Raw genomic sequence first — 6,072 nt, forward strand, 5'->3', positions numbered from 1 at the left:
TTAAGGGTGCATGACCATAAAAGATATTACTCATATAAATAGAACAACCATTATTCTCAGATTTAAATGAATAACCGTCTCGCATCAAACAAGATCCAGATATAATGTTCATGCTTAACGCTGGCACCAAATAACAATTATTTAGGTCTAATACTAATCCCGAAGGTAGATGTAGAGGTAGCGTGCCAACGGCGATCACATCGACTTTGGAACCGTTTCCCACGCGCATCGTCACCTCGTCCTTGGGCAGTGTTCGCTTAATCCGTAGTCCCTGTTTCGAGTTGCAAATATTAGCAACAGAACCAGTATCAAATACCCAGGTACTACTGCGAGCTCTAGTAAGGTACACATCAATAACATGTATATCACATATACCTTTGTTGACCTTGCCATCCTTCTTATCCGCCAAATACTTGGGGCAGTTCTGCTTCCAGTGACCAGTCTGCTTGTAGTAGAAGCACTCAGTCTCAGGCTTAGGTCCAGACTTGGATTTCTTCTTTTGAGCAGCAACTTGCTTGCTGTTCTTCTTGAAGTTCCCCTTCTTCTTCCCTTTGCCCTTTTTCTTGAAACTGGTGGTCTTATTGACCATCAACACTTGATGCTCCTTCTTGATTTCTACCTCCGCAGCCTTTAGCATTGCGAAGAGCTCGGGAATCGTCTTATCCATCCCTTGCATGTTATAGTTCATCACGAAGCTTTTGTAGCTTGGTGGCAGTGATTGAAGAATTCTGTCAATGACGCTATCATCCGGAAGATTAACTCCCAGTTGAATCAAGTGATTATTATACCCAGACATTTTGAGTATATGCTCACTGACAGAACTATTCTCCTCCATCTTGCAGCTGTAGAACTTATTGGAGACTTCATATCTCTCAATCCGGGCATTTTCTTGAAATATTAACTTCAACTCCTGGAACATCTCATATGCTCCATGACGTTCAAAACGTCGTTGAAGTCCCGGTTCTAAGCCGTAAAGCATGGCACACTGAACTATCAAGTAGTCACCAGCTTTGCTCTGCCAGACGTTCATAACATCTCGTGTTGCTCCTGCAGCAGGTTTGGCACCTAGCGGTGCTTCCAGGACGTAACTCTTCTGTGCAGCAATGAGGATAATCCTCAAGTTACGGACCCAGTCCGTGTAATTGCTACCATCATCTTTCAACTTTGCTTTCTCAAGGAACGCATTAAAATTCAACGGAACAACAGCACGGGTCATCTATCTACAATCAACATAGACAAGCAAGATACTATCAGGTACTAAGTTCATGATAAATTTAAGTTCAATTAATCATATTACTTAAGAACTCCCAGTTAGATAGACATCCCTCTAATCCTCTAAGTGATCACGTGATCCAAATCAACTAAACCATAACCGATCATCACGTGAAATGGAGTAGCTTTCCATAGTGAACATCACTATGTTGATCATATCTACTATATGATTCACGCTCGACCTTTCGGTCTCAGTGTTCCGAGGCCATATCTCCATATGCTAGGCTCGTCAAGTTTATCCTGAGTATTCTGCGTGTGCAAAACTGGCTTGCACCCGTTGTAGATGGACGTAGAGCTTATCACACCCGATCATCACGTGGTGTCTAGGCACGACGAACTTTGGCAACGGTGCATACTCAGGGAGAACACTTTTATCTTGAAATTTAGTGAGAGATCATCTTATAATGCTACCGTCAATCAAAGCAAGATAAGATGCATAAAAGATAAACATCACATGCAATCAATATAAGTGATATGATATGGCCATTATCATCTTGTGCTTGCGATCTCCATCTCCGAAGCACCGTCATCGTCACCGGCGCGACACCTTGATCTCCATCGTAGCAACATTGTCGTCTCGCCAATCTCATGCTTCTACGACTATCGCTACCGCTTAGTGATAAAGTAAAGCATTACAGAGCGATTGCATTGCATACAATAAAGCGACAACCATATGGCTCCTGCCAGTTGTCGATAACTCGGTTACAAAACATGATCATCTCATACAATAAAATTTAGCATCAGGTCTTGACCATATCACATCACAACATGCCCTGCAAAAACAAGTTAGACGTCCTCTACTTTGTTGTTGCAAGTTTTACGTGGCTGCTACTGGGCTTAGCAAGAACCGTTCTTACCTACGCATCAAAACCACAACGATAGTTTGTCAAGTTGGTGTTGTTTTAACCTTCACAAGGACCGGGCGTAGCCACACTCGGTTCAACTAAAATTGGAGAAACTGACACCCGCCAGCCACCTGCGTGCAAAGCACGTCGGTAGAACCAGTCTCGCGTAAGCGTACGCGTAATGTCGCTCCGGGCCGCTTCATCCAACAATACCGCCGAACCAAAGTATGACATGCTGGTAAGCAGTATGACTTATATCGCCCACAACTCACTTGTGTTCTATTCGTGCATATGACATCTACGCATAAAACCAGGCTCGGATGCCACTGTTGGGGAACGTAGTAATTTCAAAAAATTCCTACGCACACGCAAGATCATGGTGATGCATAGCAACGAGAGGGGAGAGTGTTGTCTACGTACCCTCGTAGACCGAAAGCGGAAGCGTTAGCACAACGCGGTTGATGTAGTCGTACGTCTTCACGATCCGACCGATCAAGTACCAAACGCACGGCACCTCCGAGTTCAGCACACGCTCAGCCCGATGACGTCCCTCGAACTCCGGTCCAGCCGAGTGTTGAGGGAGAGTTTCGTCAGCACGACGGCGTGGTGACGATGATGATGTTCTACCGACGCAGGGCTTCGCCTAAGCACCTCTACAGTATTATCGAGGTGGACTATGGTGGAGGGGGGCACCGCACACGGCTAAAAGATCAAACGATCAATTGTTGTGTCTTTGGGGTGCCCCTGCCCCCGTATATAAAGGAGCAAGGGGGGAGGTGCGTCCGGCCGGGAGGGGCGCGCCAGGAGGAGTCCAACTCCCACCGGGAGTAGGACTCCCTCCCTTCCTTGTTGGAATAGGAGAAGGGGGGAAAGAAGTGGAGGAGAAGAAGGAAAGGGGGGCGCCGCCCCCCTCTCCTTGTCCTATTTGGACTAGGGGGGAGGGGCGCGCGGCCCTTGCCCTGGCCGCCTCTCCTCTTCTCCACTAAGGCCCACTATGGCCCATTAACCCCCTCGGGGGTTCATGTAACCCCTCGGTACTCCGGTAAAATCCCGATTTCACCCGGAACACTTCCGATATCCAAATATAGGCTTCCAATATATCAATCTTCATGTCTCGACCATTTCGAGACTCCTCGTCATGTCCGTGATCACATCCGGGACTCCGAACAACCTTCGGTACATCAAAAACCATAAACTCATAATATAACCGTCATCGAAACATTAAGCGTGCGGACCCTACGGGTTCGAGAACTATGTAGACATGACCGAGACACGTCTCCGGTCAATAACCAATAGCGGAACCTGGATGCTCATATTGGCTCCCACATATTCTACGAAGATCTTTATCGGTCAGACCGCATAACAACATACGTTGTTCCCTTTGTCATCGGTATGTTACTTGCCCGAGATTCGATCGTCGGTATCTCAATACCTAGTTCAATCTCGTTACCGGCAAGTCTCCTTACTCGTTCCGTAATACATCATCCTGCAACTAACTCATTAGTTGCAATGCTTGCAAGGCTTAAGTGATGTGCATTACTGAGAGGGCCCAGAGATACCTCGCAGTGACAAATCCTAATCTCGAAATACGCCAACCCAACAAGTACCTTTGGAGACACCTGTAGAGCACCTTTATAATCACCCAGTTACGTTGTGACGTTTGGTAGCACATAAAGTGTTCCTCCGGTAAACGGGAGTTGCATAATCTCATAGTCATAGGAACATGTATAAGTCATGAAGAAAGCAATAGCAACATACTAAACGATCGAGTGCTAAGCTAACGGAATGGGTCAAGTAAATCACATCATTCTCCTAATGATGTGATCCTGTTAATCAAATGACAACTCATGTCAATGGCTAGGAAACATAACCATCTTTGATCAACGAGCTAGTCAAGTAGAGGCATACTAGTGACACTCTGTTTGTCTATGTATTCACACAAGTATTATGTTTCCAGTTAATACAATTCTAGCATGAATAATAAACATTTATCATGATATAAGGAAATAAATAATAACTTTATTAGTGCCTCTAGGGCATATTTCCTTCAAGTTCTGCCGCTAAAAAGTCAGTGTTGGGGAAATAAAAGGCCTTCAAAATTCTTGCGCTCAAAGATGATGGGTCCTGCAGCACCCTCCAAGCCTGCCTAGCCAAAAGTGCTAGGTTAAAAAGTTCAAGGTCTCTGAATCCCAGTCCTCCTAAATACTTAGGCCTTGTCATTACTTCCCACGAGACCCATGCCAGTTTCCATTGCCCCTCTTTGCATCCCCACCAGAATTTCCGGATGATCGAATTTATATGCTCGCATAAACCTCTAGGGAGCTTGAAACAGGACATGGAGTAGACCGGTATGGCTTGTGAAAGCGATTTAATCAAAACCTCCTTTCCTCCGGCAGACAAACACTTGCCCATCCATCCTTTTACATTGTCCCATACATGATCACTCAAATGTTTGAATGTGCCTTTCTTTGAGTGTCCAACATCTGTGGGCATGCCAAGGTATCTGTCACTTAAAGACTCATTAGGGACCTAAAGGCATCCCTTGACTGCATCTCTCACAATCTGCGGGCATCCTTTACTGGAAAAAATAGATGATTTGTCCCTATTAATCCTTTGGCCCGAGGCCATGCAATAAGTATCCAAAAGGTGTGACACAGCTTCTGCTCCATCAACACTCCCCTTGAAGAACAACAGGCTATCATCCGCGAATAAAAGGTGGTTCACCGACGGAGCCACCTTGATGCCGCTGAGTTGGGATGATCCATTCTGAGATTTTAACAGGCACGAAAGGCCCTCTGCTGCCAACAAGAAAAGGTATGGAGAGATTGGGTCTCCCTGGCGAATACCTCTAGATGGTTTGAACTCCTCCAATTTACTTCCATTAAACAAAACTGAGAAAGAAACCGTTCTGACCATATTCATTACCGTATTGATCCATGATGCTGCGAAACCCAACTTCCTCATGATGGCTTCCAGATAATTCCACTCCACTCGATCATATGCCTTCATCATGTCAAGTTTGAGAGCACAGTAATTATTGTTCTTTGACTTATTCCTCTTCATAAAATGCAAACACTCGTACGCTGAGATTATGTTATCAGTAATGAGTCTGCCAGGCACAAAGGCTGACTGTTCTTCGGAAATAATCTCAGGCAGAATAGCCTTCAACCGGTTAGCCAAAACCTTTGAAGCAATCTTGTAAAAGACATTGCATAAACTAGTCGGTCGGAATTGAGACAGAAGAGTTGGTTTTGATACCTTAGAAATTAAGACCAGGACCGTATCATTGACACACTCCGGGCTCTCTTCTCCTCGAACTATACTCAGTACCGCACGTGTGACCGCAGCTCGACGTATGTCCCAATGCCTTTGGAAGAAGTGCGCGGGGAACCCGTCAGGCCCTGGGGCTTTGGTTGGGAACATCTGAAAAAGTGCTTTCTTCACTTCGTCTTCCCTATAGGGCGCCAAAAGAGTGTCATTCATGGCTGTTGTAACCTTTGAGGGTACATGTTGGAGAACCTCATCTAGTCCCTCCACCCCCTCCGAGGTGTATAAGGTTTTATAGAAATCAAGAGCTAACTGCTGCATCTCCGATAAATCATCTGTTAACTGGCCATCCTGCTTCTGCAATGCTTTTATCAAGTTTTTGCGCCTTCTGTTCGAAGCTCGAAGATGGAAAAAATGTGTGTTCCTATCTCCCTCTGACAACCATGCCACCCTTGATCGTTGGCGCCACATTATCTCTTCCCGTAGATATAACTCGATCAAGCGATCATTTGTTTTAATCTCTATATGGCTCGGTGCAGTCCTCAACGGATCATTTCTTAGTCGTTCCAAGTCTCTCTTCAACCTCTTTATTTCTGCCTTGACACTGCCGAAAGTGGACTTGCTCCACTCGCCCAAATTATTGGACAAGGACTGCAAGTTAGCCCGAACTTCCGCAGCCGTCAGATTA

The sequence above is a fragment of the Triticum aestivum genome, chromosome 5D (genome assembly GCF_018294505.1).
Source record: "Triticum aestivum cultivar Chinese Spring chromosome 5D, IWGSC CS RefSeq v2.1, whole genome shotgun sequence".
Taxonomy (NCBI): Eukaryota; Viridiplantae; Streptophyta; class Magnoliopsida; order Poales; family Poaceae; genus Triticum; species Triticum aestivum.